Raw genomic sequence first — 25,236 nt, 5'->3', positions numbered from 1 at the left:
TGTCACGTAGACTATGCCCACTGATAACTGAGGACATTTTCTCATCTGTGACATAGACTATGGACACTGATAATAGAGGACATTTTCTCATCTGTGACATAGACCTTGGACACTGATAAATTAGGACCTTTTCTAAGCTGTTACATAGACTGTGAAAATTGATAATTGAGGACATTTTCTCATCACTGACATACACTATGGACACTGATAATTGAGGACATTTTCTCTTCGGTGACATATAATATGGACACTGATAATTGAGGACATTTTCTCATCTGTCAAATAGACTATGGACACAGATAACTGAGGACATTTGCTGATCTGTGCATAGACTTTACACACTGATATTTGAGGACTTTTTCTCATCTGTGACATATACTATGGACACTGATAACTAAGGATATTTGCTCATCTGTGTATAAACTATGCACTCTGATATTTGAGGACATTTTCTCTTCTGTGACATAGACGATAGACACTGATAATGGAGGATATTTTCTCATCTGTTACATATACTATGCACACTAATTATTGAGGACATTTTCTCATCTGAGACATAGACTATGCACACTAATGATTGAGGACATTTTGTCACTGTGACATATACTATGGACCCTGATATTTGAGGACATTTTCTCATCTGTGACATAGACTACTTTCACTGATAATTGAGGACCTGTTCTCATCTGTGACATAGGCCAGGTGCACTGAAACATTTGACATTTTCTCATCTGTGACATAGACTTTATACACTGAAACTAGACGACATTTTCTCATCTGTGACATTGACTATGTACATAGAAATTGAGTACATTTTCTCAACTGTGATATAGACTATGCCACTGATGATTGAGGACATATTCTCATCTGTGACATTAACTATGGACACTGGAAATTGAGGATATTTTCTCATCTGTGACATTAACTATGGACAATGATAATTGAGGAAATTTTCTTATCTGTGAAATAGAGTATGCACACTGATAATTGAGGACATTTTCTCATCTGTGACATAGACTATGCATACTGAAAACTGAGGACATTTTCTCATGCGTGATATAGACTATGTACAATGATAATTGAGGACATTTTCTCATCTGTGAAATAAACTATGCATACTGATAATTGAGGACAGTTTCTCATATGTCACATAGACTATGCTAATGACAACTGAGGACATTTTCTCATCAGTGACATAGACCAGGTGCACTGAAACTTGAGGACATTTTCTCATCTGTGACATAGACTATGTACACAGATAATTGAGGACATTTTCTCATCTGTTTCATAGAATATGGACACTGATAGTGAGGACATTTTCACACCTGTGACGTAGACAAGGTGGTATGAATCTTGAGAATATTTTCTCATCTGTGACATAGACTATGAACACTGATAATTGAGTACACTTTCTCATCTGTGACATAGACTATGGACACAGATAACTGAGAACATTTCCTCATCCGTGACATAGACTATGTACACTGATATTGAGGATATTTTCTCATCTGTGAAACAGACTATGCCCACTGCCAATCGAGGCCAGGTTCTCATCAGTCACATAGACTATGCACTGATAACTGAGGACAATTTCTCAGCTGTGACATAGACTATGGACACAGATAATTGAGAACATATTCTCATCTGTGACATAGACTATGCAAACTGATAACTGAGGACATTTTCTCGTCTGTGACATAGACTATGGACACTGATAATTGAGGACATTTTCTCATCTGTGAAATAGACTATGCACAGTGAAAATTGAGGACATTTTCACACCTGTCACATAGACTATGCACACTGATTACTGAGGACATTTTCTCATCAGTGACATAGACTATGCACACTGATGATTAAGGACATATTCTCATATGTGACAGAATATGGTCACTGATGATTGAGGACATTTTCACCTCTGTCAAATAGACTATGCACACTGATATCTGAGGACATTTTTTCATCTTTGACATAGACTATGGATGCAGATAATTGTGTACATTATCTTATCTGTGAAATAGACTATAGACACTGATAATTGAGGATATTTTCTCATCCGTGATAGACAATGCACACTGATAAATGGGGACATTTTCTCATCTTTGACTTAGATTATGCACACTGATAAATGAGGATATTTTCTCATCTGTGACATAGACTATGCACACTGATAATTAAATTCATTTTCTCATATGTGACAGAATATGGTCACAGATGGTTGAGGACATTTTATCATCTGTGACATAGACTATGGACACTGACTGAGGATATTTTCTCATCTGTCACATAGATTATGGACACAGATAACTGAGGATATTTGCTCATCTGTGTATAAACTATGCACTCTGATATTTGAGGACATTTTCTGTTCTGTGACATAGACAATAGACACTGATAATGGAGGATATTTTCTCATCTGTTACATATACTATGCACACTAATTATTGAGGACATTTTCTCATCTGAGACAAAGACTATGCACACTAATGATTGAGGACATTTTGTCACTGTGACATATACTATGGACCCTGATATTTGAGGACATTTTCTCATCTGTGACATAGACTACTTTCACTGATAATTGAGGACCTGTTCTCATCTGTGACATAGGCCAGGTGCACTGAAACATTTGACATTTTCTCATCTGTGACATAGACTTTATACACTGAAACTAGACGACATTTTCTCATCTGTGACATTGACTAAGTACATAGAAATTGAGTACATTTTCTCAACTGTGATATAGACTATGCCACTGATGATTGAGGACATATTCTCATCTGTGACATTAACTATGGACACTGGAAATTGAGGATATTTTCTCATCTGTGACATTAACTATGGACAATGATAATTGGGGAAATTTTCTTATCTGTGAAATAGAGTATGCACACTGATAATTGAGGACATTTTCTCATCCGTGACATAGACTATGCATACTGAAAACTGAGGACATTTTCTCATGCGTGATATAGACTATGTACAATGATAATTGAGGACATTTTCTCATCTGTGAAATAAACTATGCACACTGATAATTTTGGATATTTTCTCATTTGTGACATAGACTATGGACACTGATAATTGAGGACATTTTCTCATCAGTGACATAGACCAGGTGCACTGAAACTTGAGGACATTTTCTCATCTGTGACATAGACTATGTACACAGATAATTGAGGACATTTTCTCATCTGTTTCATAGAATATGGACACTGATAGTGAGGACATTTTCACACCTGTGACGTAGACCAGGTGGTATGAATCTTGAGAATATTTTCTCATCTGTGACATAGACTATGAACACTGATAATTGAGTACACTTTCTCATCTGTGACATAGACTACGGACACAGATAACTGAGAACATTTTCTCATCCGTGACATAGACTATGTACACTGATATTGAGGATATTTTCTCATCTGTGAAACAGACTATGCCCACTGCCAATCGAGGCCAGGTTCTCATCAGTCACATAGACTATGCACTGATAACTGAGGACAATTTCTCAGCTGTGACATAGACTATGGACACAGATAATTGAGAACATATTCTCATCTGTGACATAGACTATGCAAACTGATAACTGAGGACATTTTCTCATCTGTGACATAGACTATGGACACTGATAATTGAGGACATTTTCTCATCTGTGAAATAGACTATGCACAGTGAAAATTGAGGACATTTTCACACCTGTCACATAGACTATGCACTCTGATTACTGAGGACATTTTCTCATCAGTGACATAGACTATGGACACTGATTATTAAGGACATTTTCTAATCTGTGACATGGAATATGCACACTGATAATTCGACATTTCTCATCTGTGATATAGACTATGCACACTGAAAATTGAGGACATTTTATCATCTGTCACATAGACTATGCACACTGACAACTGAGGACATTTTCTCATCAGTACAATAGACCAGGTGAACTGACAATTGAGGACATTTTCTCATCTATGAAATAGACTAGAACACTGATAATTGAGGACATATTCTCATCTGTGTCATAGAATATGGACACAGATAGTTGAGGACATTTTCTCATCTGTGACGTAGACCAGGTGCACTGAATCTTGAGGACATTTTCTCATCTGTACAAAAACTATGGACAGTGATAATTGGGGACATTTTCTCATCTGTGATAGACTATGCAACTTATAACTGAGAATATTTTCTCATCTGTGACATAAACTATGTACCCTGATAATTGAAGATATTTCTCATCTGTGAAAAAGACTATGCACACTGATAATCGGGGACTTTTTCTCATCTGTCACACAGACTATGCACACTGATACCTGAGGAAATTTTCAATTTAGTGACATAGACCATGTGCATTGAAAATTGAGGACATATTTCATCTATGGCATAGACTAGAACACTGATAATTGAGGATATTTTCTATCTGTGTCATAGACTATGGACATTGATAGTTGAGGACATTTTCTCATCTGAGACGAGGACCAGGTACACTGAAACTTGAGGACATTTTCTCATCTGTGAAATGACTATGGACACTGATAATAGAGGACATTTTCTCATCTGAGACATAAACTATGCAAACTGAACATTGAGGACATTTTCTCATCTGTAACATAGACTATATTCACTGATAATTGAGGATATTTACTCTTCTGGGACATAGATGTGCACACTGATGATAGAGGGCATTTTCTCATCAGGTAATAGACTATGGACACTGATAATAGAGGAAATTTTCTCTTCTGTAACATAGACTATGCACACTGATAGTTGAGGAGATTTTCTCATCTGTGACATACACTATGCACATTGATAACAGAGGACTTTTTCTCATCTGGGACATAAACTATGTACTCTGAAAATTGAGAACATTTTCTCATAAGTGAAATAGACTATGCACACTGAATTGAGGACATGTTCTCATCTGTGACACAGACTATGGACACTGAAATTTGAAGATATTTTCTCATCTGTGACATAGACTATATCCAATGATAATTGAGGAAATTTTCTCATCTGTGACATAGACTATGCACACTGATGTTTGAGGACATTTTCTCATCAGGGTTATAGATTATGGACACTGATAATAGAGGACATTTTCTCTTATGTGACATAGACTAAGCACACTGATAATTCAGGATATTTTCTCATCTCTTACATAGACTATTTTCACTGATGATTGAGGACACTTTCTCATCTATGACATAGACTATGGACACTGATAATTGAGGACATTTTCTCATCTGTGACGTGGACTATGGACACTGATAATTGGAGGTAATTTTCTCATCTGTGACATACACGATGCACACTGATAATTGAGGACATTTTCTCATCCGTGACATAGACTATATTCACTGATAATTGAGGACATGTTCTCATCTGTCACATAGAATATGCACAATGATGATTGAGGACATTTTCTCATCTGTGACATAGACCAGGTGCACTGAGATTTGAAGACATTTTCACATCTGTGAAACAAACTATTCTCACTGATAATTGGGGACATTTTATCATCTGTGACAGAGACTATGCACACTGAAAACTGAGGACATTTTCCCATTCCGTGACATAGACTATGTACACTGATAATTGATCACATTTTCTCGTCAGTGACATAGACTATGGACACTGATATTAGAGGACATTTTCTTATCTGTGTCATAGACTACGGACACTGATAGTTGAGGACGTTTTCACTTCTGTGACATCGACCAGGTGCACTGAAACTTGAGGAAATTTTCTCATCTGTGCAAGAAGTATGGACACTGATAATTGAGGACATTTTCTCATCTGTGACATAGGCTATGCAACTGATAACTGAGAACATTTTCTCATCCATGACATAGACTATTGTACGCTGATAATTGAAGACATTTTCTCATCTGTGAACAAAACTATGCACACTGATAATCGAGGACTTTTCTTGTCTGTCACACAGACTATGCACACTGATAACTGAGGAAATTTTCAATTCAATGACATAGACCAGGTGCCCTGACACTTTAGGACATTATGTCATCTATGAAATAGACTTGATCAATGATTATCGAGGACATTTTCTCAACTGTGTTATAGACTATGGACACTGATAGTTGAAAAAATTTTCTCATCTTTGAAAAGACTATGCACACTGATAATCGAGGATTTTTCACATCTGTCACACAGACTGTGCACACTGATAACTGAGGAAATTTTCAATTCAATGACATAGACCAGGTGCCCTGACACTTTAGGACATTATGTCATCTATGAAATAGACTTGATCAATGATTATCGAGGACATTTTCTCAACTGTGTTATAGACTATGGACACTGATAGTTGAAAAAATTTTCTCATCTTTGAAAAGACTATGCACACTGATAATCGAGGATTTTTCACATCTGTCACACAGACTGTGCACACTGATAACTGAGGAAATTTTCTAATCTGTGACAGAGACTATTGACATTGATAATTGAGGACATTTTCTCATCTGTGACATAGATTATATTCACTGATATTTGAGAACATTTTCTCATCTGTGCATAGACTATGGCCATGGATGTTTGAGGACATTTTCCCATCTGTTGCATACACTATGCATACTGATAATTGAGGACATTTTCTCATCTCTGACATAGATGATGCAAACTGATAATTGAGGACATACTCTCATTGTGACATAGAGTGTGGACACAGATATTGGAGGAAATTTTCTCATCTGTGACATAGACTATGGACACTGAAATTTGAGGACATTTTCTCACCTGAGACATAGACTATGCACACTGATAATTGAGGACATTTTCTCATCTGTGACATAGACTATATTCACTGATAATTGAGGATATTTACTCTTCTGTGACATAGATGTGCACACTGATGATAGAGGACATATTCTCATCAGGTAATAGACTATGGACACTGATAATTAAAGATATTTTCTCTTCTGTGACATAGACTATGCACACTGATAATTGAGGAGATTTTCTCATCTGTGACATAGACTATGCACATTGATAACAGAGGACTTTTTCTCATCCGGGACATAAACTATGTACGCTGAAAATTGAGAACATTTTCTCATAAGTGAAATAGACTATGCACACTGAATTGAGGACATTTTCTCATCTGTGACATAGACTATAGACACTGAAATTTGAATGTATTTACTCATCTGTGACATAGACTATATTCAATGATAATTGAGGAAATTTTCTCATCTGTGACATAGACTATGCACACTGATGTTTGAGGACATTTTCTCATCAGGGTAATAGATTATGGACACTGATAATAGAGGATATTTTCTCTTATGTAACATAGACTAAGCACACTGATAATTCAGGATATTTTCTCATCTCTTACATAGACTATTTTCACTGACGGTTGAGGACATATTCTCATCTATGACATAGACTATGGACACTGATAATTGAGGACATTTTCTCATCTGTGACGTAGACTATGGACACTGATAATTGGAGGTAATTTTCTCATCTGTGACATACACGATGCACACTGATAATTGAGGACGTTTTCTCATCCGTGACATAGACTATATTCACTGATAATGGAGGTTATGTTCTCATCTGTCACATAGAATATGCACAATGATGATTGAGGACATTTTCTCATCTGTGACATAGACCAGGTGCACTGAAATTTGAAGACATTTTCTCATCTGTGAAACAGACGATTCTCACGGATCATTGGGGACATTTTATCATCTGTGACAGAGACTATGCACACGGAAAACTGAGGACATTTTCCCATTCCGTGACATAGACTATGTACACTGATAATTGAGCACATTTTCTCGTCAGTGACATAGACTATGCACACTGATATTAGAGGACATTTTCTTATCTGTGTCATAGACTACGGTCACTGATAGTTGAGGACGTTTTCTCTTCTGTGACGTAGACCAGGTGCACTGAAACTTGAGGAAATTTTCTCATCTGTGCAAGAAGTATGGACACTGATAATTGAGGACATTTTCTCATCTGTGACATAGGCTATGCAACTGATAACTGAGAACATTTTCTCATCCATGACATAGACTATGTACGCTGATAATTGAAGACATTTTCTCATCTGTGAACAAGACTATGCACACTGATAATCGAGGACTTTTCTTGTCTGTCACACAGACTATGCACACTGATAACTGAGGAAATTTTCAATTCAATGATGTAGACCAGGTGCCCTGACACTTTAGGACATTTTGTCATCTATGAAATAGACTTGATCACTGATTATCGAGGACATTTTCGCAACTGTGTTATAGACTATGGACACTGATAGTTGAAAAACATTTTCTCATCTTTGAAAAAGACTATGCACACTGATAATTGAGGATTTTTCTCATCTGTCACACAGACTATGCACACTGATAACTGAGGAAATACTCATCTGTGACATAGACTATGAACACTGAATATTGAGGACATTTTCTCATCTGTGAGATAGACTATGCATACTCATAATTAAGGACGTTTTCTCACCTCTGACAAAGACTATGGACACTGCTAATTGAGGACATTTTCTCATCTGTGACATAGACCATGTACACAGATAAGTGAGGTCATTTTCTCATCTTTGACACAGACTATGGACACTGATAACTGAGGATATTTTCTCATCTGTGACATAGACTATGGACACTGATAATGAGAGGAAATTTTTAGATCTTTGACATAGACTATGGACACTGATAATTGAGGATATTTTCTCCACTGTGACATAAACTATGCACATTTTTAATTGAAGATATTTTCTCATCTGTGACATAGGCCATGCACACTGATAACTGAGGACATTTTCTCATCTGTGACATAGACCATGTACACAGATAAGTGAGGTCATTTTCTCATCTTTGACACAGACTATGGACACTGATAACTGAGGATATTTTCTCATCTGTGACATAGACTATGGACACTGATAATGAGAGGAAATTTTTAGATCTTTGACATAGACTGTGGACACTGATAATTGAGGATATTTTCTCCACTGTGACATAAACTATGCACATTTTTAATTGAAGATATTTTCTCATCTGTGACATAGGCCATGCACACTGATAACTGAGGACATTTTCTCATCTGTGACATAGACCATGTACACAGATAAGTGAGGTCATTTTCTCATCTTTGACACAGACTATGGACACTGATAACTGAGGACTGTTACTCATCTGTACCATAGAGGATGCACACTGAAAATTGAGGACATTTTCTCATCTGTGACATACACTTTGCACACTGATTTGGAGGAAATTTTTTCAAGTGTGACATAGACGATGCAAACTGATATTTGAGGAAATTTTTCATATGTGACATAGACTATGGACCTTGATAACTGAGGACAGTTTCTCATCTGTGCATAGAGTATTCATACTGATAATAGAGGACATTTTCTCATAAGTGACATACACTATGCATACTGAAAACGGAGGATATTTTCTCATATGTGACACAGACTATAGACACTGATAATGAGAAGAAATTTTTAGATCTTTGACATAGACTATGGCCACTGATAATTGAGGATATTTTCTCCACTCTGACATAAACTACGCACATTTTTAATTGAAGATATTTTCTCATCTTTGACATAGACTTTGCACACTTATAATTGAGGACAATTTCTCATCTGTTACATTGACAATGGATAATGATAATTGAGGACCTTTTCTTATCTATGAAATATACTTTGTTCACTGATAATTGAGGACAGTTTCTAATCTGTGACATAGACTATGGATAATGATAATTGAACACATTTCCTCATCTGTGACATAGACTATGCACACTGAAGATTGAGGACATTTTCTCATTTGTGAAATAGGTTATGGACACTGATAATTAGAGGAATTTTTTTAGATCTTTGATATAGACTATGGACAGTGAAAATTGAGGATTTTTCTCATCTATGACTTTGACCAGGTGCACTGAAACTTGATGACATTTTCTCATCTTGACATAGACTACAAAAACTTTTAACTGATACATTTTCTAATCTGTGAAATAGACTATCCACACTGATAATTGGAGGAAATTTTTTCAAGTGTGACATAGACGATGCAAACTGATAATTGAGGAAATTTTTCATATGTGACATAGACTATGGACCTTGAAAACTGAGGACATTTTCTCATCTGTGCATAGAGTATTCACACTGATAATACAGGACATTTTCTCATATGTGACACAGACTATGCACAATGATAATTGAGGACATTTTCTCTTCTGCGACATTGACTATGAACACTGATAATTGAGGACAATTTTCTCATCTGTGACATAGATAATGGACCCTGATAACTGAGTACATTTACTCATAAGTGCATAGACTATGCACACTGATAATTGAGGACATTTTCTCATCTGTCACAGAGACTATGCACACTGATATCTGATGACAATTTCTCATCTATGACCTAGACTATGGACACTGGTAATTGTGGACATTTTGTCATCTGTGACATAGAATATAGACCCTGATTATTGAGGACATTTACTCATCTGTGACATAGACTATGCACTCTGATAATTGAGGACATTTTCTCATCTGTGACATAGACTATAAACACTGATAATTGAGGACATCTCTCTCATCTGTGACATAGAGAATGGACACTGCTAACTGAGGACATTTACTCATCTGTGCATTGACTATGCACACTAATAATTGAGGACATTTTCTTATCTGTGATAAAGACTATACACACTGATAATTGAGGACATTTTCTCATCTGTGACATAGACTATGAACACTGATAATTAGAGTATATTTTTAGATCTTTGACATAGACTATGGACACAGATAATTGAGGATATTTTCTCTGCTGTGACATAGACTACGCACATTTTTAATTAAGACATTTTCTCATCTGAGACAGAGACCAGGTGCACTGAATCTTGAGGACATTTTCTCATCTGTGACATAGACTATGCACACTGATAATTGAGGATATTTTCTCTTTTGAAACATTGACTATGCACACTGATAATTGCGGACATTTTCTCATCTGTGACATAGACTATGCACTCTGATAATTGAGGACAATTTCTCTTCTGTCACATAGAGCAGGTGCACTGATATTGGAGGACATTTTCTCATTTGTGACATAGACTATGGACACTGATAATTGAGGATATTTTTCTCATCTGTTACATAGATAATGGACACTGATAACTGAGGACATTTACTCATCTATTCATAGACTATGCACACTGATAATTGAGGACATTTTCTCATCTGTCACAGAGACTATGCACACTGATGTCTGATGAGATTTTCTCATCTGTGACATAGACCAGGTGCACTGAAACTTGAGGACATTTTCTCATCTGTGACATAGACTATGTCACTGATAATTGAGGACATTTTCTCATCTGTGACATAGACTATGAATACTGATAATTGAGGACCTTTTTTTATCTGTGACATAGACTATGGACACTGAGAATTAAGGAAACATTCTCATGTGTGCATAGACTATGCTCACCTATAAATGAGGACATTTTCTAATCCAGGACATAGACTATGGACACAGATATTTGAGGACATTTTCTCTTCTGTGACATAGACTATGAACTGATAATTCTGTACATTTTCTCATCTGTGAAATAGACTATGGACACTGATAAATGAGGATATTTTCTCATCTGTGACATAGACTATGCACACTGATAATTAAGTTCATTTTCTCATATGTGACAGAATATGGTCACAGATGGTTGAGGACATTTTATCATCTGTGACATAGACTATGGACACTGAATGAGAATATTTTCTCATCTGTCACATAGATTATGGACACAGATAACTGAGGATATTTGCTCATCTGTGTATAAACTATGCACTCTGATATTTGAGGACATTTTCTGTTCTGTGACATAGACAATAGACACTGATAATGGAGGATATTTTCTCATCTGTTACATATACTATGCACACTAATTATTGAGGACATTTTCTCATCTGAGACAAAGACTATGCACACTAATGATTGAGGACATTTTGTCACTGTGACATATACTATGGACACTGATATTTGAGGACATTTTCTCATCTGTGACATAGACTATGCACACTGATAATTGAGGACATTTTCTCATCTGTTACATACTGTGCACACTAATTATTGTGGACATTTTCTCATCTGTGTCATAGACTATGCACACTAATGATTGAGCACATTTTCTCTTCAGTGACATAGACCAGGTGAATTGAAACTTGAGGACATTTTCTCATTTGTGTCATACACTATGCACACTGATAATTTTGGATATTTTCTCATTTGTGACATAGACTATGGACACTGATAATTGAGGACATTTTCTCTTCAGTGACATAGACCAGGTGAATTGAAACTTGAGGACATTTTCTCATCTGTGTCATACACTATGCACACTGATAATTTAGGATATTTTCTCATTTGTGACATAGACTATGGACACTGATTTGAGGACATTTTCTCATCTGTCAAATAGACTATGGACACAGATAACTGAGGACATTTGCTGATCTGTGCATAGACTTTACACACTGATATTTGAGGACTTTTTCTCATCTGTGACATAGACTATGGACACTGATAACTGAGGATATTTGCTCATCTGTGTATAGACTTTGCACACTGAATATTGAGGACATTTTTTCATCTGTTACATAGACCAAGTGCACTGAACCTTGAGGACATTTTCTCATCTGTGACATAGAGTATGCACACTGATAATGAGGAAATTTTCTCATCTGTGACATAGACTATGGAGACTGATAAGTGAGGACATATTCTCATCTGTGACGTACACTATGTTCACTGATAATTGAGGACATTTTCTCATCTATTACATAGACTATGCACACTAATTATTGAAGACATTTTCTCACCTGGGACATAGACACTGCACACTGATATCTGAGGACATTTTCTCCTCCGTGACATAGATTATGTACACTGATAATTGACGACATTTTCTCATTTGTGAAATAGACTATGCACACTAATAATTGATGATATTTTATATCTGTTACATAGACTATGCACACTGATATCTGAGGACATTTTCCATCTGTGACATAGACTATGGATACTGATAAGTGTGGACATTTTCTCATCTGTGAAATAGACTATGCACACTAATAATTGATGATATTTTATATCTGTTACATAGACTATGTACACTGATATCTGAGGACATTTTCCATCTGTGACATAGACTATGGATACTGATAAGTGTGGACATTTTCTCATCTGTGAAATAGACTATGCACAATGTTAATTGAGGACATTTTCATATCTGTCACATAGACATGCACACGGATATCTGAGGACATTTTCTCATCTGTGACGTAGACTATGGACACTGATAATTGTGGACTGTCTCTTCTGTGACATAGACTATGGACACTGATAATTGAGGGAATTTCTCATCTGTGACATCGACTATGTACATTGAAACTTGAGGACATTTTCTCTTCTGTGACATAGACTATGGAAACTGATAACTGAGGACAATTCTCATCTGTGCATTGACTATGCACACTGATAACAGGATATTCTCTCATATGTGACATAGACTATACACACTGATAACTAAGGATATTTTCTCATCTGTAACATAGACTATGTACGCTGACAATTGTAGACATTTTCTCATCTGTGCATAGACTATGCACACTGATATTTGAAGACTTTTTCTCTTCTTTGACATATACTATGTTAACTGATAATTGAGGACATTTTCTAATCTGTTACATAGACTATGCACACTAATTATTGAGGACATTTTCTCATCTGAGACATAGAATATTCACACTAATGATTGAGGACATTTTCTCCTCTTTGAAATATATAATGGAAACTGATAATTGAGGACATACTCTCATCTGTACTATAGACTATGGACACTGATGATTGAGGACATTTTCTCATCGGTGACATAGACTATGGACACTGATATTTGGGGACATTTTCTCATCAGTGACATAAACCAGGTGCACTGATAATTGTGGACATTTTCTCATCTGTGACATAGACTATACACACTGATGATTGAGGATATTTTCTCATCTGTGACATAGAGTATGCACACTGATGACTGAGGACATTTTCTCATTTGTGATATTGATTATGGACACTGATAATTGAGGACATTTTGTCAATGTGACATAGACTATGTTCACTGATAATTTTGGACATTTTCTCTCTGTGAAATAGACTATGCAAACTGATATCTGATGATATTTTCTCATCTGTGATATAGAATATGGACTCTGTAAATTGAGGAATTTTTCTCATCTGTTACATAAACGAGGTGCACTGAAACTTGAGGACATTTTCTCAACTGTGACATAGATATGCACACTGACAATTGAGGACATTTTCTCATCTCTGACATAGACTATGCACTCTGATAACTGAGGACATTTTCTCCTCTGTGACATAGACTATGTACACTGACAATTGACGACAAATTCCTAATACTGAAATAGACTATGCACACTGATTATTGAGGACATTTTCACATCTGTCACAAAGAGTATGCACACTGATATTTGAGGACATTTTCTCATCGATTATATAGACTATTGACACTGATAATTGTGGACATTTTCTCATCTGTGACCTAGACTATAGACACTGATATTTGAGGACATTTTCTCATCTGTGAAGTAGACTATGCACACTGATATCTGAGGACATTTTCTCATCTGTGACATAGACTTTGCACACTGATAATTGAGGACATTTTCTCATCTGTGAAATCGGCTGTGGACAGTGGTAATTGAGGACATTTACTCCTCTATTGCATAGACTATGAACACTGATAATTGTGGACATTTTTCTCATCTATAACATAGACTATGGACACTGATACCTCAGGACATTTTCTCATCTGTGACATAGACCAGGTGCACTGAAACTTGAGGACATTTTCTCATCTGTGACATAGACTATGTCACTGATAATTGAGAACATTTTCTCATCCGTGACATAGACTATGAACACTGATAATTGAGGACATTTTTCTCATCTGTGATATAGACTATGGACACTGAGAACTTAGGACTTTTTCTCATGTGTGCAAAGAATATGCTCAACTATAAATGAGGACATTTTCTCATCCGTGTATAGGCTACGGACACTGATAATTGAGCACATTTTCTCCTCTGTGACATAGATTAGGTGCACTGAAACTTGAGGACATATTCTCTTCAGTGACATTGACTATGGTCACTAATAATTGAGGATTTTTTACCATCTGTTATATAGACCAGGAGCACTGAAACTAGAGGACATTTTGTCATCGGTGACATATACTATGTACACTGACAATTGAGGACATTTTCTCATCTGTGAAATAGACTATGCACTCTGATAACTGAGGACATTTTCTCATCCATGACATAGACTATGTACACTGATAATTGACGACATTTTTAAATCTTTGAAATAGACTATGCACACTGATAAATGAGGACATTTTCACATTTGTCAAATAGACTATGCACACTGTTATCTGAGACATTTCTCATCTGTGACATAGAATATGGACACTCATAATTGTGGACAATTTCTCATCTGTGACATACATATAGACACTGATAATTGAGGATATTTTCTCATCTGTGACGTATAGTATTCACACTGAAAATTGAGGACATTTTCTCATCTGTGACATAGACTATGCACACTGATATTTGAGGACATTTTCTCATCTGTGACATAGACTATGCACTCTGATAATTGAGGACATTTTCTCATCTGTGACATAGACTATGTCACTGATAATTGAGGATATTTGCTCTTCTGTGACACAGATGTGCACACTGATGATAGAGGACATATTCTCATCAGGTAATAGACTGTGGACACTGATAATTAAGGACATTTTCTCTTCTTGACATAGACTATGCACACTGATAATTGAGGAGATTTTCTCATCTGTGACATAGACTATGCACATTGATAACAGAGGACTTTTTCTCATCCGGGACATAAACTATGTACGCTGAAAATTGAGAACATTTTCTCATAAGTGAAATAGACTATGCACACTGAATTGAGGACATTTTCTCATTTTTGACATAGACAATAGACACTGAAATTTGAATGTATTTACTCATCTGTGACATAGACTATATTCAATGAACTATATTCAATGATAATTGAGGAAATTTTCTCATCTGAGACATAGACTATGCACACTGATGTTTGAGGACATTTTCTCATCAGGGTAATAGATTATGGACACTGATAATAGAGGACATTTTCTCTTATGTGACATAGACTATGCACACTGATAATTCAGGATATTTTCTCATCTCTTACATAGAATATGTTCACTGATGATTGAGGAAACTTTCCCATCTATGACATAGACTATGGACACTGATAATTGAGGACATTTTCTCATCTGTGACGTAGACTATGGACACTGATAATTGGAGGAATTTTTCTCATCTGTGACATAGACCACGCACACTGATAATTGAGGACATTTTCTCATTTGTGACATACACTATGTACACTGTTAATTGATGACATTTTCTCATCTGTGAAATAGACTATGCACACTGATTATTGAGGACATTTTCACATCTGTCACATAGAGTATGCACACTGATATCTGAGGACATTTCTCATCCTGGACATAGAATATGGACACTGATAATTGTGGACATTTTCTCATCTGTGACAAAGACTATAGACACTGAAAATTGAGGACTTTTTTTCATCTGTGACATAGACTATGCACACTGATTATTTAGGACATTTTCACATCTGTCACTTAGAGTATGCACACTTATATCTGAGGACAATTTCTCATCGAAGATATAGACTATGGACACTGATAATTGTGGACATTTTATCATCTGTGACGTAGACTATTGACACTGATAATAGAGGATAATTTCTCATCTGTGACATAGACTATGCACACTGATAATTGAAGACATTTTCTTATTTGTGAAATAGACTATGGAAAGTGATAATTGAAGATATTTTCGCATCTGTTACATAGACTATGAACACTGATAATTGAGGATATTTTTCTCATCTGTGACATAAATTATGGACACTGATAACTTAGGACATTTTCTCATCTGTGCATAAACTATGGACACGGATATTGAGGACAGTTTCTCATCTGTTACATAGACTTTGGACACTGAAAACTAATTACATTTTTCATCTGTTCATAGACTATGCACACTGATAATTGAGGACATTTTCCCATCTGTGACATACACTATGGACATTGATAACTGAGTACATTTTCTCATCTGTGACAAAGAACAGGTGCAATGAACTTGAGGATATTTTCTCATCTGTGACATGACTATGCACTCTGATTACTGAGGACATTTTCTCATCCGTGACGTAGACTATGTACACTGATAATTGACAACATTTTCTCATCTGTGAAATAGACTATGCTCAGTGATTTTTGAGGACATTTTCACATCTGTCACATAGACTATGCACACTGATATCTGAGGACATTTCTCATCCTGGACATAGAGTATGGACTCTGATAATTGTGGACATTTTCTCATCTGTTACATAGAGTACAGAAACTGAAAATTGAGGACTTTTTCTCATCTGTGACATAGACTATGCACATGATAACTGAGGACATTTTCTCATCTGTGACATAGACTATGGACACTGATAATTGAGGATATTTTCTCATCTGTGACATAGACTATGAACACTGATATATGAGGACATTTTTCTCATCTGTAACATAGACTATGGACACTGATAACTGAGTACATTTTCTCATCTGTGCATACACTATGCACACTGATATTGATGACAATTTCTCATTTGTGAGTTAGACTATGGACACTGATAATGAGGAAATTTTCTCATCTGTGACATAGATAATGTTCACTGATATTTGTGTACATTTTCTCATCTGTGACATTGATTATTGACACGGATAATTGTGGACATTTTCTCATCTGTGACTAGACTATGGACACTGATAATTGAGGACATTTTCTCATCTGTGTCATAGACTTTGCAAACTTAATTGAGGATATTTTCTCATCTGTGTCATAGATATGGACACTGATAATTGAGAACATTTTCTCATCTGTGACATAAACCAGGTGCATTGATATTTGTGGACATTTTCTCATCTGTGACATAGACTATGCACAGTGATGATGTAGGATATTTTCTCATCTGTGTCATATAGTATAGACACTGAAAATGAGGACATTTTCTCATCTGTGACATAACCCGTGTGCACTGATAATTTTGGATATTTTCTCATCTGTGACATAAACTAGGCACACTGATGATTGTGGACATTTTCTCATCTAAGAAATAGACTATGGACACTTATAATTACGAACATTTTCTCATTTTGACATATACTATGGACACTGATAACTGAGGACATTTTCTCATCTGTGACATAGACTATGAACACTGATAGTGAGGACATTTTCTCATCTCTGACATAGATTATGCACACTGATAATTGAGGACATTTTCTCATATGTGACATAGACTATGGACAGTGATAATTGAGGACTTTTTTCATCTGTGACACAGGCCAGGTGCACTGAAACTTGAGAACATTTTCTCATCTGTGACATAGACTATGCACACGGAAAATGGAGGTCATTTTCTCATCTGTGACATAGAGTATGCACTCTGATAACTGAGGACATTTTCTCATCCGTGACATAGACTATGTACACTGATAAATGAGGACTTTTTCTCATCTGTGACATAGACTATGAACACTGAAAATTGATGACATTTTTCTCATCTGTGACACAGACTATGGACACTGATAACTGAGGACATTTTCACATCTGTGCATAGACTATGCACACTGATATATGAGGACATTTTCTCATTTGTGACATAGACTATAGACACTATAAACTGAGGACATTTTTCATCTTTCATAGAGTATGCACACTGTTAATGGAGGATATTTTCTCATCTGTGAAATAAACTATGTTCACTGATAATTGTGGGCATTTTCTCATCTTTGATGTAAACTATGCACACTGATGATTGGAGACATTTTCTCATTGTGACATAGACTATGCACACTGATGTTTGATAACTTTTTCTCTTCTGTGTCATAGACTATGTCCACTGATAATTGAGGACATTTTCTCATCTGTGACATAGAATATGTTCACTGCTAATTGAAGACATTTTCTCATCTGTTACATAGACTATGCACACTAATTATTGAGGATATTTTCTCATCTGTGACGTAGATTATGCACAGTAATGGTTGAGGACATTTTCTCATCTGACGTATACTATGGACACTGATAATTGAATACATTTTCTCATCTGTAACATAGATGATGCCCACTGAATATTGAGGACATTTTCTCATCTGTGATATAGACAATGGACACTGATAATTGGAGGAAATTTTCTCATTTGTGGTATAGACTATGAACACTGATAATTGAGGACTTTTCTCATCTGTGACATAGAGTATGCACAGTGACAATTGAGGATCTTTCTCATCTGTCACACAGACTATGCACACTGATAATTGAGGACGTTTTCTCAAATGTGACATAGACTCTTCACACTAATAATTGGGGAAATTGTCTCATCTGTGGTATTGACTATGAACACTGATAATTGATGACTTTTTCTCATCTGTGACATAGAGTATGCACAATGACAACTGAGGTCATTTTCTCATCTGTGACATTGACTATGAACTCTGATAACTGAGGACATTTTCTCATCCGTGACCTAGACTATGTATACTGATAATTGACTCCATTTTCTCATCTGTGATATAGACTTTGCACACTGATTATTGAGAACATTTTCACATCTGTCACATAGAGTATGCACACTGATATCTGAGGACATTTTCTCATCTGTGACATAGACTATGGACACTGATAATTGAGGACATTTTCTCATCTGTGACATAGACTATGGACACTGATAACTGAGGACATTTTCTCATCTGTTCATTGACTATGTACACTGATAATTGAGGACATTTCTCGTCTGTGACATAGACTATGGAAACTGATAACTGAGTACATTTTCTCATCTGTGACATAAACCAGGTGCACTCAAACTTGAGGACATTTTCTCATCTCTGTCATAGACTTTGCACACTGATAATTGAGGACATTTTTATCATCTGTGTCATAGACTATGGACATTGATAGTTGAGGACATTTTTTCATCTTTGACATAGACAATGCACACTGATGACTGAGGAAATTTTCTCACATGTGACATAGTCTACGCACACTGATGATTGAGGACATTTTCTAATTTGTGATATAGACTATGCACACTAATAATTGAGGAAATTTTCTCATCTCTGACATAGACGATGCACACTGTTAATTGAGGACATTTCTCCTCTGTGACGTAGACTATGAACACTGATAACTAATTACATTTTCTCATCTGTGACATAGTCTATGGACACTGTTATTTGGAGAAAAATTTTTGATCTGTGACAAAGTCTGTGCACACTGATTATTGAGGACATTTTTCTCATCTGTGACATAGACTATGCACACTGATAATTGAGGACATTTTTCTCAGCTGTGACATAGACTATGTACAATGATAACTGTGTACATTTACTCATATGTGACATAGACTATGCACACTTATAATTGGAGGAATTTATTTTGATTCGTGACATACTATTCTTCTGTCTCTTGCCAGAGTATGTCCTGTAAAATAGGAACTTCTGTCACTTTTTTTCTTCATTTCAGGAAGGCAGTTGCCCTATGATGTTTAGACATAGAACCTCCTCTGACGTGTGATTTGCAGTGAGCCATGTCCAAAGAGTCACTGTGACTTGGGTTGACAAGCAATCGCATTCTGCTACAGTAAACCATTCCTCATCCAGCAAGTCGCTTCGGCTCTTCCAATGCACTTCTGAGTGTCAAATATCTTTTATACAATTGGCCAGAACTGTAACTACATTTCAGGACTTTTTTATTCTGTCATTAGAGTCGGGAAAAGATTTTAGATTTACAAGGTATGTTTCATTCTAGGTCTCAGAAAGTCTTTTTTGTCAACTATAACATCAGAAACTTCCTAATTTACCCAATGAGTGTTTTATTATTTTGATCATTCATACAAAGAATTTCTGTTCCTTCTAACTGATACAAACATGAATTGTACTGTTATTGTATTGCTTCAGTGTCCCCTACTGCACTGCACCTGGACAGATGGTTCACAATATTCCAGATCTTTCGCAATTCTCAATGTTGCATTTTTCAAATACGAAAGAATCCCCATTTCCTCTACTTGAGTTTCTCCAAATCAAACATTCAGTTCTATTCTTCAAATCAAAATTTATTATAGGCCACATATTTACTGAAGTTATCTTGAACCTTTCAGCATTTTAAAATATAAGCTTTATAGCAAAGAAACAGAAGGGCAGGGGATGTTACCATTTGGAAATTAAAAAACAAGAAACTTAAAAATATACATAATGAAAAACAGGACATAACTATTTCTAACCATGCAACTTAGCTCGGCTATCCTGAAAGTATAACCACTAATCTTATATTCAAATATTTATTTTTATTTATTTCTCAACATTTTATGCCATGTTTTAATTTCTGATTATGTGGGATAATAAAAAGATTGTATTATTCTTTAACTCCAAGCAAATAAAATACCTTACCTTCAGATACATAACCCTGAATATTCTACATTTTAAAGAGGAATAAAATAGCATATAGGTGAAATTATAGTTTCTGTATATAGATTAGAAATTAAGTCTGTTATAAATGTAAAGTTGGGACAAGAACGTAACTTAGTGTGAAAGGCAAAGTAAGCTTGGTAATCTCCTGTGAACAAAGATGCATCATCATCCTTTCTCATGTGCAGTTTTATAGAAACTATTGCTAGATTTTTCATATAGGGACATGAAAAAAAGTGAAATTAGTGTCTCATATTATTATCTTATTTTAATATAAACTATGTAGACATCCTGGAAAAAATATACTGATCCATTTTAACCCCTAATCATTTCTTTAGTGGTAAAATAATTTGCTTTTAAAAGAAATGTTGGAAGGGAGTTCAAAGTGGATTTAAGTTGAGAGTAACTGCTTTAAAAGTTTGATGATATCATTGAGTCCATGACTCGATGCTGGAAAGTTGGACTCTGGTTATCCACCTGTGAAGTGTGACATAAACATGTGCATACATATATGCAAATAAACATAGAGATGCATACACATTCATACATGAAGGCACACACTACAAAATCATATATTCAATGGTTGTTTTGTTTTATTTTCTTTGCTTTGCTTTGCTTTCATTTACCAGTAATGACTCATGCCTTTAATTGTACCCTAAAACCTGAGAAGGGGCTGATGAGTAGGAGGGCAGACCTTCACATGTGAGAGTTTCAGAGCAGTGAGTCCAAGGCTAACATGAAAAACGTGAGAACTTTCTCAAAATCCTAAGAGCTTGAAATATAGATCAGGGCCTGCATGGCACACAGCAGGTTATGATTCTGATCTTCACAACTGAATTTTTTCATTCAATTCTCAGGTAGTTCTCTACTGAATGGTTTTCAAACAACCAAATTTGATTAATTTTTAGAATTCGTTTTGTGCTCAAATGTAAGTTTCCTAAACTCTACCCCTTATCTCTGACTTTCTAAACCAGAACAAGCATAGGAACATTCAGTATATCTGGCATTATATGTTGTATATTTTCATTTTAAATGGCTTTTTTATAGCATTATACTGTTCCTGGGATTTACAGATTACGTCCTTGGAATATTAGGGGACACAGACTTAGAACCTTTGAGTCAGACCTTCCCTGGTTCTTTCACACAATTTATCTTTCCTTGTAGGGTGCCCTCCTGTGGTGAACAACGGTACTGCGCATGCGCAGGCTTTGCACCTGGCATCAGTTTGCTGGTAATATGCTAATGTGGGAGCAGCACCATGCTAATGAGGGAATTCATGCTCCGCCAATGCCTGAAGGACAATTAACATAGCCTCAGCCTGCTGTCTATATAAGGCGAGCGTTTGAGGTCCCCCTATCCCTTTTCAGGAGAGCTGTACAGTAAATAATTTGCTGCAAAAGGATCCTGGTGTCCGCGTGCGTTCTGGCTGGCAAGACAATAGCGCGGGAAAATTCCTCTTTCAGGTGACATAATGAGCTGTTGCTGAGCTGTGGTTAAGACTGAGTGTGGATTACAATTGTGTAGACCTCCTTCTCCAATGTGAAGCCATGCGTGTCCTTAAACACATTCTTGTAAGATTGTTTCTATAATTAATGGAGTTTTCATTAGACAGCTACATTCTTTCCTTTTTGGAGGATGTTTTTGAAGACTATTCTGGCATTTATGTCAATTGCTATCCCTCCTTCGTGGGAAATTTCTGTCTCTTTTCTGGATGATTTCAGGAACGGTGTTTCTGCTGTTTGCCGGATTCAGTTTGATCACCTGGGTTCAGATTCTTTTTCTTCATCATACCTGACATTGGTTTGGTTGAGTATTATATAGTTCTCATTTTAAAATTCCTTAATCGTTATTACTGCATATTTTTCTCTTCTTATTTTGATTTTCCTTCTTTTAGTCTTCTGTAGATCCAGGGCTCCTCCATTTGCATGAAGCCTGGGTATTGCTTATCACTGATTCTCGTGTATAAGCTGTGCTATAGAGTTATTAGTTTTCAATGTCTAAGAGTATAGATTCTAGTTTTTTGTATTCATGAAATTTGCAGAGATCATAACTTCTAGAATAACATGATATCCTTACCTTTTCATTTTTTAGTTTTTCTGGAATGATTTAAAATGAACAATTTATAGAGAATAATAAGCATAAGAAAATGTATATTGTGAATGTATATCTGAAAGAGGTCTCATGCGATGATGCAGCTGAAATAACGGGATTTGCCATGCTCTCTGTGACTGCTCCCACATCTCCCTTCCCTTTTCCCCACAGTGATACTATTTACTCATTTATTTTTCTTCTCCCCTTACATTTGTTTATCCATTAGTTGTGTGCTCAAATGCTATACTATTTTAGTTAGTTGAGAGGACAATTTTCAGGAGTGACTTATAAGCTTCCGCCATGTGGGTCACAGGGATTGATCTCAGCGGTTCAAGCTCAGCTTGGAAAACAACCACCCTTAGATAGGGAACCTTTATGCAATCCCCCAATTTAATAGTTCCTAATACTATCTGAGAGCATTTCTGTGAATTCAGAATTAGTAACTGGATTATTTTAGTGGAAAGTGATTATGTGGGAATAAATTTTGTGTATTATAGCCACAGAACTACAATTTATAATAAAGAATGCTATCCATTCTTCTGTTTTATGCACTACTCATTACATTTTATATGTGTTTAAAAACCCCTGCTTAGCTAACAAGAACACCCTCTGTTGATAATATTATATACTATATATAATATTTTATAGCTTCTTTATGTGCATGGCTATTCCTCTACATCATTTTATGCTCACTTTTATGGCATACTGATATCCATTTAAATTATATTTATGATGCACACCATGGAGACCCTTTTGTTTTGGCTGCTTGGATGATAGTGATTTCCCTGGTATTATTTAATTGAGGACACAAACACTTACCCCACATTCAAATATTTACATTTATACTGTATATTTTTGTCTGTTGATTTGACTATACAATTTATGGTGAAGCTGAAAGTAATCTCTAGTGAAGTAAAAGTCAAACAGTGTTTAAAAAATTGACTACCTTTATTCTTTTTATCTATCAATTATTTTCATACTAAGACACAAAGAAGCCTCTCTCATCTGAGTATTTACTCTTATTTACCTAAACAATTAATTTGCAAATAAATTAAAATGATTTTAATACAGTAGTTTTTCTATGCTTATATTACCTAGATGTAATACTTTAACCATGTGCTTTTTGATCTCTCATGCATGCTATAGAGTAAATATATTTAGTGTGCATGAGAACTCCACATAAGAAGCTACAAAAATACCTCGGCTATTAAAGACTTGTGACCCAACCAAAATGTCAATGAAACTGAAATTAGTCACTGTATATTAGGTGTTTCTATTGAAATGGTCACATATTAGCTCTTAGTAATTCTCTATATCGTATCAGGTCTAATTATAATGATCGTGAATCCATCCAATTACAAAATTCACCATTATATCTAACACCTTGTTTGAATTATTTAACATCTGTTTTGGTTTCATCTTCATATTCTATACCAAAGGAAGCAT

The sequence above is a fragment of the Rattus norvegicus genome, chromosome Y (assembly GCF_036323735.1).
Source record: "Rattus norvegicus strain BN/NHsdMcwi chromosome Y, GRCr8, whole genome shotgun sequence".
Taxonomy (NCBI): domain Eukaryota; kingdom Metazoa; phylum Chordata; class Mammalia; order Rodentia; family Muridae; genus Rattus; species Rattus norvegicus.
Note: the sequence above shows the minus strand (reverse complement) of the source record.